This window comes from Watersipora subatra, chromosome 4 (assembly GCF_963576615.1).
Source record: "Watersipora subatra chromosome 4, tzWatSuba1.1, whole genome shotgun sequence".
Taxonomy (NCBI): domain Eukaryota; kingdom Metazoa; phylum Bryozoa; class Gymnolaemata; order Cheilostomatida; family Watersiporidae; genus Watersipora; species Watersipora subatra.
In genome coordinates, this window is record NC_088711.1 from 20,467,390 (window position 1) to 20,481,606 (window position 14,217).

A 14,217-nucleotide genomic window follows, 5' to 3' on the forward strand; every position below is an offset into this window, starting at 1 on the left:
GTTATCCATCACTCTCTTGATCCTGACGATACAATGGATCGTTTGTATTGTACAAAAAACGGTAACCCCAGTGGCGTATCGGTATGTAGCCTGTCCTCCAACATCTGTTGCAAGGGAATCCCCCTTCAGTACGCTCGGCTACATTGATAATGATGGAAGAAAAGAGACGTCTTACTGAGATAATTGAAGCACTAACGGTTTTTAAAAGAAACATTGATTTGCTCTAAACTTGTACAGACACAGCAGTTCATCCAACAATAGAAGAGGGACTCCGTTATTACAGATAGAACTGTACCACTAACAGTAATTACCTTTATTTACAAATTACAAGAAACATGGACTGTTTTGTTACTACATGCACGGTATGTCAGTATGTGAATATGTATATATTTTTTTCCATAAATGCAAACAAATAAATACAATAATATTCATGTTTTCTTTGCATTATGTTTGTATTTGCATAATAAAATGAGCTACTATCTATGCAACACAAAAGATCTGAATCGGTATCTGAATCGGAGTATTTTTCAATTAGGATCGGTATATCGGATCGGTATCTGAATCGGCTGGTGAATTTAGAATCGGGGCATCTCTAACTAGCTGTGCTACCCGGCGTTGCCTGGGTAATAAATAAGTCTTTGGACAGAAAATTGATTTGTATTTAACATATAGCAACATTTTCCATTCCAACTTTCAAACTACATATCATGAGAGAAGTGTTTTGTGTAGTTGAAATAAATTAAGAGAGAAAATAAAACAACTGTAAAGGTTTTAAAACTTTGTCAAACAACTGTAACTTTCAAGCTAGTAGCCTGGCATATTGCCAATGGAAAATTCCAGTAGGCTGCCTAATAAGCTAGGCTTCCAGTGACTGTAGTCCATGATGTTGCATCAGCATTGTTGTCCAGCTACGGCTATTCTAATAATAGCAATAGCCGGAATGACAAACCACAGACAGACGACAGACAGACATACTTTGAGAAATATATATATATATAGAAGATAGATGCATGGAGATGTTAGGAGTACGTGTGAATTCCAAATAGTTACACTCGCTAAAACAGAGATAATACGCTTATACAATGGAAGAATGTGATAGTTTATTGTTAGTAACTAGGACTACAACAACAACAGACACTAAAAGACAACTCGACTGTGATTAGCGATGATGAAAAGCATTGTCGAGATCAAACCGAGATACATATTGGTATGATCTCGGCACTGATGACAGTAGATGCATTGTTGAGTTGATATATTAGCTCAACAATGCATCTACTGTCCTGCTAGATAAAAGCCAAAACAAACTATTCTTTACAATCAATAAATCCCTAAAGATTATAATATCTGTGGTGAGAGGGGAGGGTGCAAGTGAGTGATGGTTAAAGAAAAAAGGAAAGTTTCTATGAATTCAGTCTGTCTCTGATGATTCACAAATACAAAGAGTAAAACTGGTTCAAACAGCCTGAGCAATGCTAAACACAACAAAATGTCTATACAATACAACAGCTTTGGGTATTCTTTATTGCTTTGACTGCTAGTCGTAAGCACAAACCAGTTCAGTTAAGAAAATGATAGCTATCTTTATTATATATATATAAGTTTTAGTGTTTGTTTGTTGTCTGCTCACGTGTCCAGTTATAACAACGTTATAGGAAAGAAAAATCTGGTTTGTTCTAGAATTCACCTCAGAACCACTAGTTTTGCAGACAGGCGAGCTATCCAGTCGACTATGCTTCGAGCTAACCACATTAATGATTAACTGTGCGCATACTTATGCACCTGCTAATTTTTAATGGTTTCACAATTCAGTTAACACACTTTAAGATGATGATTGTGCTAAAGATCATGGACGCAATATTTTTCCTAACGCTATTTTTTTGGGCAAAAGCATTTTTTATTGCTCGTGCAACGCTGGGCATTCATCTAGTTTAAGAATAAAAGTCAAATAAGTTACAGTTGCAGTAAATTTTTGCCTAGATACGTATATATGTAGTTGCATAAGCAATGCAGTAACAGTAATAAACATGTCACGGCCATGAAGTATAATTGTATTGCATACTTGCACTACTGTGCAGTACCCAGTCTACATGCAGTACAATTATTTCCTAATGAGCAGTAGCAGTATTGGTGCAGTGCTGGTATTACCTACTACACAGTGTGCATTTTTGGGCACGGTGGGAGTGTTGCTAGTACACATTTTACAGTGTCCCTGATGCAGCAAGGACGTTTTTATTACAGTGTACATGCGTGCACAGCACAATTTCATAAAAACTCATTACAGAATGAATTATTAACTTGACTTTGAGGCAACCACAACACAATTGTAAGATGTGAATGCTGCTAGACCTTGACATTGAGTGGGCAAACAAATTTACTATCTTGCTACTCTATCTGAGTCTTGGCTGTAAGGCTTTACCTCTTTCCTCAACTCTAACCTATTGAGAAACAATTTTTAGTGTTGAGGAAAGAGTCTTAACTACATGTTAATCAGATAATCCCTTCTTTGCTTCACCTAACAGGGACTGATTAGACATACCACAAACACTAGAGTGACTCATGTTCTGTTCAGCTGAATGATAGATATTTTTAAAATGTCGTGCTATGATAAAAAATTGAGATTAAATTACTGAGACTAAATCAAATACTGTGGCTGACCCCACCAGAGAGTCAGGAAACCTACCTCTTGACTGAGTGCGAGAGATGGTAACACACTCAGCACCTGGGGCTATATTATCATACAGCCAACGTTCAGGGGTTTTCCCTTCAAAATCTTCAGCGTAGTTATTAAAGTCGCTGGCACAATCCTGAGCACATGTTAAGGATATCACAATAAATACCACACAAAATGAAAGATTGAGAGAAGTTTTAGCCATTACGCTACTGCCAACAGCTTCTCTCCAAACAGCTAGCTGTAAGTTCAAATACTGTCAGTTATGCTGATGCAGTACAATCATCAGAGTAGAGCCAACACCCAACCAGTAATACTAACGCTTGTAATATACACACAGTGAGCCAATACAATACTTCCGCGTTGTGTGATGTTATCAATAGCATTTTAATAATAAGCAGTTCAAATCAGCCTATTCAGGCATACTGATGGCCATTGTACAGCCACCTTACCTGGTGGTCTTTTGTGAAAATACAAAGTAAACAAGACTCACTATAAAATTGTTTAACAAGTCCAACTTACTGACTCTGCAGTGTTTTATACAGACTCATCTATTTAGAGGGAACTTAAGTTTTAATGCAACCAATTGCTCTTTTCATTCTGTGGAAGCACTTGCTGTCTTTTCTAGATTGACTTAAACTAATGCTCGTGATTCGGCTTTGAGACATGAACCAAATTGTTATGGGTATGAAAAATAGCTTACTCATTCGAAGTGAGAAATCGTGTTTCTTTTGAAACCCCTGCTCGTATAACTTCCAGAGCACTAACACCATAACACCATAATACCATAACGCCACCAAAACTTGTTGTAATATTTAATAATAATGACAAGTGATTGTGTGGGCATATGAATAGATGTACGTAACTTTACAATAGATGTATGTAACTGTAAGGGCAAATGAATTCCCTTACAGTTACATACATCTATTGTAAAGCTTTAAAGAATAAAAAGACTAAAATTGGATTTTTGTGTTTAATCTAGATGAAATCAAAATATTTTACCTTGGTGAAAAACAGCTTCCTTAAACGCCATATTTGTGAAAGCATATTTTTAAAATGTTCAGCAATGGGTCAGTAGTCTACGTGCCAACTGTCAAACAAATTACTAGTGTAGAAACCTACATTATAACAAAGTCATGATAACACAGACACTGACACCTCTCACAACCATTTACCCTAATATTTTTGATGAAATAGTATTAGCACGATAATATGAGTGTACAAATTGCTGCAACAGAGTTTTGAGATTATGTATGGCAGTCTACTTGTTTCACAATATCTTTATGCCAAGTTTACCAAGGCCCACATTAAAATTCAACAGGCAAGGTGTATGAAAACAAATTTGTCACACCATCTGAGAGCAGCAAAACAGCTGATGCCACCTTCTGCTCCTTACAAACCATTTTGTACTTACTGACAGCAGCAATATGTTATGTGTTATGAAAACTGGATCTGTGCCAGCCTCAGGCACCATCAGTAGGAATTATCACCTCGGTTCAAATTCAACAGAGAGCCCAAAAACATACAAAACCCTGAAAGTTTTGGAACCATTTGAAAATATTTATATGATTAAAACGCACGGCTATGGACTAACATTGTCTCCATGCGATTCAATTAAAAAGTCAACCCTTGAAGAATATTCGGCTGGCACACGCGGTACTATATCTGCCATCTACAGACACCAACTGCATATCTGTTTGCGTGTATCTATTGGATACACACAAACAGATATGCAGATGGCTTCACTACAAGCATGCATCATAGCAACTCATGCGTGTACACACCTGTTATTTGCAATCATATTCTCTTCTTCTGACTTGCTTTCAAACCAAAGCTTATTCAAAGCTTTCAATAAAATATCAATCTGACTGATTTCATGTTTCTGTATTTCTGTATTATTTTCTTTCTCTTTGTCCTATTTCTTTTTAACATTCTTCTCTTAGTAATCCTAAACCTTGTTAGCTGCGTTTTCAACTTCAGTCATTAGCTGCAGTTATCTCTCTACATCTTCATTTAATCTTTTTGTTTACTTGAACCTCAATAGTATCTATATATTGTTTTTTCTGACTCATTTAGCAGCCTCTCATTCTAGCTCTTCTCATTCTTGTTTACCTTTCAATTCATTGCATAGTTTTGGTATCATGACCAAACGCTTAAAACAAAATAGATTAATAATTGGTTTGAAAATATTGATATATTAGCATTAATAATTATGGCATAAAATGATAATACTTCTCTATTCCTTACTTTTCACTTTTGTCTCTAATGATTTCTCTCTGTCGGCCATTCCTTCTTTTTGTGTATGTTCTCTCTCACAGTCGGTCATTTTGACAATGACTGTCTCAGGTTTAGGCTTTATCACTCAGTTCCATGCAGCGATGTTTTTTGTCCTTTTTTGCCCTCTGTTTGTGTCTAGTTCCCTCAACTTCATGCTGTGCTTGACTACATTTTGTATCTCAGTTTGGGTCAGCCCTGATACTTCTTTTTTCGTAGTGTTGTGAATATAATAATCGTCTTGGCAATTGCTCATGACCTAACCTATCGCATTTCATAGCCATCTTATGCTTTTTTATCAAAATGTTTGCCATAGATGGCAGAGCAGCTGGTATTATAATTTTGGTGTTTTTCACCTTATCTTTCCATGTGAGATTCATCATGCTGTGTAGTTGTCTCATCATGACTGCGTACATGCCGTCTCTCCGCTTGCGTTTAGTACACTGTTCAGGTCTCAGTTCCATATAGCTTCACAGTTTTGTATACCTTACACTTAACTTAGATGGTTACATGTTCGTTTTTCCAAAAACAATTCAGGAGTATTCCAAAGGAAACACGAGCGATTCCAATTATGTGACTAAGCTCTTTATTAATATTGGCCTCACTGAATGTGGTACTACACAGGTATCTGAAATCAGTACAGAGAGTGAGCAGCTTGTTGTCTATCAGGGCATTTGTAGGATCTGGTGGTGCATGCGGAACCTTAACAAGTGGATACAGAAATTATTTTGTTTTCTTTGTGTTTATTTTCAAGATGAGTTTTGATGCTGCTTTTACAAATCGATCTATAAGCTGCTGCATGTTGCTTTTAGCCAATTGGGCAAACAGAGCACTCTCATCTGCAAACAACATCTCCCTGGCAAAGAACTTGGTATTGCGTGAATTGGGTTTGAACTGAGAGATTCCTAAGAGATTGGCATGGATCTTGTTTAAACATAGACTCCCTCTTGTCTGTCCTTAAAAGCAACTTCAAGCATAGCGCCAAAATATAGTGAGAAAAGAGTTGCCACCACCAGTCGCTTGACACCATTTTTTACAAAAACTTCTCTGAAACATGATTCGCCTAGACTACTTGAGCCTGCATTCTATCATGCAAGAATTTTATAAAGTTTATCATCTTGTCAGTACAACCTAACCTTTTTAGAACTATACAGAGACTAGGCATTGAGACTATATCAAAGGCCTTGGTGAAAACAATGAAAACAGCATACAAAGGCATGTCTTGTTCTAAACCTTTGTCCTGTGCTTGACGGAGACTGAACACCATATCCATTGTACTACGTTCCTCACAGAATCTACATTGTGTCTCAGACAGTACATTTAATGATATCACTTAATTGACCCTGCTGAGTAGCACATTAGCCATAATCTTTCCAGCAATTGACAAGAGAGAAATACCTCGATACCTCAAATCATGAACGCTTATGGTAGACAAGTACACATTCCTCTTTAGTGGCAGGCACAGAGTCATGATCCTGTCGATCACAGCGATGAGTCTTGTTCCATTTTATTGGCTGTCATATCTGATGGCAAATTCAAATCCAGCCTCTTTTCATTCATGCTCTTCTCTGACACTCTAGTAGAATGTGTAGCCACTGTTCACCAAACTCCTTGAGAGAGCAAGATGGGTCTCACAGAATGCTGTGACATCAATCTGGTATCATTGAAGTTCTTTTGCCACTAGTGCAATCTGTTGTTGTGGTAGATTTGAACACTCTCTATTAAGAAGTGCCTTTACATTCCATTCTGCAATCTTCAAGATAGACTTGTCACTCTTTTGTTTGTTGCCAAGCTAATTTCTCCTAAGGTACCTGACCAGTCGCACCGCAACGCAAACCTTTTTAGGTCAGGCAACATTCGAGCAGGTAGGATTATTATTGATTTGTGCCATTTCCAAAGCTGCTTACAAAAGGTATTAAGGAACACTAGCTTTTGCATAACTAGAGTCCCTTTCTCAGCTATACAAAAGTGTAATCCAGCGGGCAGGAACAGGTTCAGACATACTGACATCTTTGACTGTTGCAGCGGTGAGCAAGAGTATAAGTTTATTTATCTTCACCTTTGAGTGTCGCCACGGCACAATTTCTGGAAAATCTAGTCAGATTCTTTGTTGGGTATTATCCTTTATTCCAACAGGATGCCCAGATTTATCCAGCCAGCTTAGCACTGGTGTTGACAGTTTAGTGGCCAACTACCTAACCCATGATGCAGGTTGTATCATAGGTTAGTACATGGTTAGTACAGCAGGTACAAGTACCTGACCTAGATATATTTTACTAATTAGTAATCTCCCTCTTTCTTCAAGTTCTCTCTTTTTGCCTATCTGCTGATCATATCAGCACTCTATTTTCTGTTTCGTTCTCTTTTTGTTGTCTGTTTTGAACATTTCTGTTTAACTTGGCATTTAATCATTTATTTTTCACTACCTTTTCCTATTCTGTTATCTATTCTTTTCTTCTTTCCCTCATCCCATTTTCCCTAACCATCTATTTCCTTTTTTCATTTCCTCGTTTCACTTAATCTATCACATAGGAACTTAACTTGAATACTGAATAATTAATGCACTTTCCAATAGTTAAAACTAAATCAATTAAAAAATCTTTAAGTAACTGGTGAAGTGTTGCAATACCAACTAGTAAGCATCTGTAGTAACTATATAATTATAGTCTTAAAGGTTTGTGCTTGACCATAAAGCAGCATCATCTATTCATTCTAACAGACACCCAAATAAATGTGATGTCATCAGCAGATGCGATTAGGAGTCTTTCAGCATGACATTTAGCCAAAGTAGAAAAGTTACACACATTCAAAGATCAGAGGTACCTGGCTGGGCAGGCTATGTTTATGTGTCTAAAACAGGAAATGCCGTCTATAAGCGTCATAGCAAACCAAGGAAACAGCAATCTATCACCTTTCGAAGTCCTACACCTAAAAGTAATATTTTACAACTGCACATACTGCATGAGCTAAAGCTATGAATGTAATTGTAATATTAAAAGGCTGCTTTAGCTAGACCATATTAAAAGACAAAATTAGCCAGATCACATTAGAAAGACCGCATTAACAAAAAGCTTTTCTGCAATATCGTATGTAGATGCCATGTCCGCCAATTTGTTTCCTTGTTTTCCTCGCGTGTTGTTCAGTTGTTTGTAAAGATTTTCTGTTTTGGCTGTCAGACCCTCACCTGACTAGCAAGAGAGATGGCCACACAGCAAACCAAGAAAAGCATCAAACTCTGGTAAAGCCAACTCGGTGGGTAATAAGATTTTATCATATAACCTTTATGTCTACATGTATGTATTAGAGTGAATTAGTGACCTTAAGCGAGTGGGATTTAAACGGAGTAGGAAAGTGGCTAGATCTTTTTTACCAGCGGTCATGTAGATTAAAGAATGTTTAAGGGATAAACTATGGAATTGTCAAATCTGTTCTTGAATTTATATACCATATATTAAAGTCTTTTCTGTGAAGAGTCAATACGGTACTGCCAGCTAGCTTGCGTTTAACATGTACAAAACAGAGTAAGCAAAGCAAAAATAATAAAGCAGAAAAACTTTTAACTATTTGGATAAAATTAGTTTTCTTAAGCTGGGCACCAAAAAGGTCTTTTTTTCATTTCGTGTTTTAGCTACCTCGTCAAACTAAAACCCTGAACATGACTTTTAGAATTTAAAGAAACAGTTATAAAACACCTTCCAGCATAAACAAAACTCATATAATATTACAGTGAAATCAAAATGCATTAAAATTAAATATTTTATTTGTATAGATTTTTATCAACGTTATAATTTCTTTATTTACTGAGTTGTACATGCATGAACTAATGGCATTAACTTGTGAAGTTTTTATATCAGTTGATGGCGCTGATGTTCTCTATGCTATTTAAAAATTTAAGAAGTTTGAATGAATACATAAAAATTAAGTAGACAGCCCACCTCAATAGATTAATTTTAACGAAGTAAAATTAAATAAAAACGGTAAAAAAAACTTTACCAGAAGTTTCTTTTTAAAATTGTACAAATTGATAAATAAAATTGAAATTTGAAAGTTTTTAATAAAATGTTGCTCAGCTGGAAGCGAGAAGATTCTATTTAATAAGTTTTGGAGCATAACAAGAAAAAGCATGAAGAGGTTCTCAAGCTGGGAGTTCTGTGGTTGGTAACTCAAAACCTGACCACCAACTCATTTTAATTCATTATAAATATCTATGACTTTGTTTACATCTTAACCTTACACCCGACACGCAAATACTGTAACTGTATATAGTGTACATAAAATGTTTTTGGTGTGATGATACCATTTATTTCCACAAAACAGGCCTTCCTTCTCATCTATGCTGTGTTAGTTTAATGTTTGTTACAGAAGTTACAATGATATCAAACGGGCCCCTGCTATGTCTAACCTTTTGGTCAAAGGAAACAGTATGCAATTAGTAAACATACCCGGTCACCTACCTACTTCGCTACTCCCTCATAGTCAAAATAAAAACATGGGAGATGCAGAAACCAAATGGTATGTATCAATATAAGTTTTAACATTATTAGCAAAATATTTTCTTGATGTATTACTGACCTTTTTGGTATTATTTATTATTAGAGCTAAGGCATATCACCTAGATGAGCAGCCATTATAACAAAATGGTTGACTTTATCCTTTTTATTGGGTGTTAAAAAATTAGTTTGTTTTGGCCATATACTGGTGTCACTAAATGATTCTTTACAACTGAACTGTTCAAAGTGCAAGTATCTAAAATACCTTAGGTAACAACATACCTTTTCATTGACTTCTGTACTAAGGCAGTGCACTGACTAGATTGAGTTTAAACATATGACAGGCATGTTGTTGTTCAACTCACTGCACTGATGAGAGTTATTTTCCCTTGTCAGTATGGAAAAACAACTACTTAGTAGCTAGGAAAGTTTTTCTCATGTATATGCCTGACTTAAGAAGTGAGCAAAGTCGGAGATATCTAAATCTTCAAACATAAACTAACTATAGCCTGTGGTCTAGCAACATATATCATGATACAAGCACTCTGAAGAATTCTATTTATATTATATTATGCCATGTTTAGTAAGAAAAAAACAGCTCATCACAGACCACCCACACCTTACCCAAAACGAAGTCAAGCTGGCGACTGGGAGAATAGCGGTGGTGAGAAAAAAGGGATAAGCTCAGCGCGTAATCTTCAAAAAGAGTCGGCAGCTGAACCAAACGCTGCTGAGCTCACCAATAGAAACTCATCAGATTCTGGTGAGTTAGGTTGAAATTCTCTCATGATTAAAAAAATTAACTGACTCCTCGAGTGATATTTAGTTAGATGACATCACAAAGTCAATCTAGTCTCAGAAGTTTTTTTAACTTCAAAAGGACAAGTTGCTGTCATGTGGGAATTACATGAGAGCTTTAAAAAAAACCAGACAAATCCATTGAAAATCAAAGCACTGCTCTCAAAATTATCATACTATAACTTTCTGCTGTAATATTTGCCATTGAATACATTTAATTTGAAACATGGCGACTTTAGTAGATATAGAAGCATAAGCAGCTAAAATACAACACCTAACAAGAGCACTGTATTGCAACAATTTTAGATACAACTTAATCAATTCTAAGTTTAATTGGGTGAAACGTAATCTTATAATTTGTAAATCAAAAACTATGATTTGTTTAGCAAATGTTTAGGACCCTGTGTTCTTACAATATTTTTAATATTCGATGTTGGTTTTTCTTGCCTACAGTATTGAAGCACAAACATTTTTTGCATTTGCGGATGCCTCTATGCACGCGGTGCCTCTAAACAGTGCCATGTTACCAAGTGAAATATGTCAGCTGTCAAATAGTCTATGAAATACTTACTATAAAATACTTGCAGTACAGGTATGCCATTTAGGATGCGGCTGTAACCTAAGTTACAAATATGGCACAAATTTCACAAGAATGTAATAAATATTGTTGAATTATGAAATTTGCTAGGCGAGCAGATAGTTTCCGAACAGTCAAGGATTTTAGGATTGTGTAATCAATCATGTTTCGACAGTGGAGTAATCTATAACGGAACTTTTGGAATTTAGTAATGCTCGATAAATATGTTTGTACATATTATACACTATACATGGCATCACGACAACATAATATAGGTCAGTTAAAGGAAGATTTACCAATAAGGTTTACACATGGGTTAACAGATGTAATCGAAGCACAAGAACCACGTCAACAAAAACTATCTCATCAAACAGTGTAGCTAGGTGAGTTGAGTATGGGTTGTGTCACAGTGGTTTGTTGAAGTTAAATATATTTAGCTAGTTGTATATTGGAGCCAATCAGTTACAGGCTTCCATAAGCAATCTTTCTTTGTGGGTGTCACCTTTGTCATTGGGTCTGTCTGTTAGTCTGCATAAATACTATGCGTTTCCAAATTTCCACGTTTCCACAGCATCACACACCTATGCTCGGTGCTTTTCGCCAGGTTGCTAAAACATTTGATTTTAAAACTCCATCTGGTTCCCAAGAACCAGCCTTTTAGACACTCGGCTACTCAGGCTATCTGATTAAAAATGACAGAAATGGTGAGTATTGCGGGGCTTACTGCTAGTTATCAATAAAACAACTGCTGGTCACACTTCCTATACATTCCATATGATTAGGATGTAACATAAGGAATGGCCATACGACTTACACCAGAACTACGAGACTACAAGGAAATAGCTATATATGTTGTTAGAAGAAATCAGAGATGTTTAATACTGTTTTAGTAAATGCCCAGGAATCGATGAACTGGATGGTCTCTAAAGACGAGAATAATACAATGGCGAAATTAAATCCATCATGTTTAGCCTCGATGGAAGAACTTGCAAAGTTACAGGCCAATGTTCGTAACACCATAATGAATGATGAAAAGTTACCAAAACTGGAGGAGATTGAGGAGAAGTATGGATGGAGAGCCCAAATGCATGGTGACCCTTTTAATCTTAAGTATGCTAAAACATTGCTTCATAAAAAGCTCTAGCCTATGAGTAATTTTTCTATGTAGTAAAAAGTGGGTGGTCTCAAGGCCAACCGATGATTTACTAATAAACCTTCAGAAAAACTACTTGACCTTCAAACCAACCCATTTAGCTGGAGCTGCGCTGCTGACACTGAGAGCACTCTGAAATGATAACTCCAAATTGATTAGATGGCCAAATGTTCAGGGTATCACAGATGTAAAAAGCTATAGGTTCAATCAACTGATTTTACCAAAAACTTTCTTTAATTTTACTAGAGTGTTTCTGATAGTAATCAAGTTGTAGTCACATGGTCACGTATTTGAAAGAAAATTTCCTGACAAATTACAATTTTTTGACGATAAACCACAACTATTACATGTTTTTACCTGTAAATGTGTATGATTGATGCGGTGATGAGTATCTTTGCGCCTTACCAACTATTAGCATCACTAAATTTTTACACACCGCTACTTCTTATAGCCATGATTGCAAGGACATGGCCTCCATCAGCGCACATAACATAAATTTCTTTACATAAATGAACCTCATGAAAGCCCTGGTATAGCAAACCATTAATTCATGACCTATATCTAACCCAACCATTGCTTCCATACATATAAGCTGTGATTGAACAGTATTATGGGAATGTTATTATCATGTTTTGTTTTTGTATCAGTAACATAATTCATAGCTATTTTTGAGAATTTCATGAAGACATAAGAAAACCATTAGTACAATTATTGAAAATAGTATGTATTTTGAATGTATAGATATTGTATAAAAGAGTATACTTCTATATACATATATTGTATCACTTCTCTAGCTATGCTAGTAGTCTACTGTTTTTGTTCGTTTTGTTTCATCGAAAAAGTACATAACAGTTAGAAATACAAAAGAAGGTGTAATGAGGACCCACATGAGCAGTAGCATAGCTAGTCATGGTGCTGGGCTCTGGTTGACAAGTAGTTGATTCCCTTAGAATTTAAATGAACAAAATACACAACGACTATTTGAGTAAACCAAACTTTGTACTCCACACTTCAACACTACTTGTACTACATCCATGAAAGTTGCTTTTAATAGTGTTCTAGAAAATAAGTGTAAAAAAGATGGAAAAACTTAGATCACTCTAAAAGCAGCATTCAAATCACCGATTTTCAATTGTTCCAACTTATTGTAACAGAAAGTCTACTCATGCATTTATAGGCCCTTGCATGAGTGCCTGCCCTACTATGTAAAGATACCGAAACAAGCGATAGATGTTAGAACTTCAGAAGGAATGAAGTTTGATTTTAAGGGGACCGTATTTCAAAACACTATGACACATCTCAAGTCAAGTTACCTGATCCACAAGGAACTACCTTCTGAGCACCTGTATCATACACCTCGGCAACTTGACAGAGTTCTTGTCTATAGATAATAGATGGCGCAGCAAATCTCTAAGATTATGAGCAATTATTAAATATCGTCTATTAAATTTTAAATTATTAAAGGTATTGTCTATTCTATTTAAGTTGAAATTATAGAAATAGTTGTCATAGAAATCTGCTGCGAGCATGTCTATAAGACATCTCTTGTCTCCTAAACACAAAAATGATGTGTTGGCTATAAAGTTGTCAAAAGGTTTATCAACTTTTCTATTAGATGGCATAACTTGTAGCTGTAATAGAGACTTGTTACACAATAAAATATATCACATATAGCAGTGTTGAATAATTAGTGCAAAAAATGACATTTACAATAAACAATATTATCTATCAGACATTCCTTTCCTGTGATTGTGCTAATCTAGTCATTGCCTACTAAAAACAAGAACTCTCAAAAAATTGAACATAGATTTGTCATCACGGAAGCTGTGACTGTTTGAAATGAGTATTCATCGCTGAGTCAAGCGAGTCACAAGCAGTCGGTTTGACAAAAACGAAAGTTTACTACTAATACAACTGCTATAAAATATTGTTAAAACCCTGCCAAATACTTTGAAATCTTTACTTGGAAAAAATAATGTATGAAAGCTTTGAAGTTCGATCAAATACTTGAAAGGAAAAGCAATATAAAAATATTACTCTTTGGCAAATAAAAAGTTTTATGGAGCTCTCTGAACCACCTTCAATCATTTAATAATAATAATAATCTCAAGTCATAAACATGAGCTTGAAAAAAATAAATATAGGTATGCGCACCAGTAATATTTAGAATATATACAAACAATATAGAATACTTGTGTTTGTATACAGATGACGTACCCTCAACTTGTCAAGTACCTTGTAAAATCTGACTGATGCT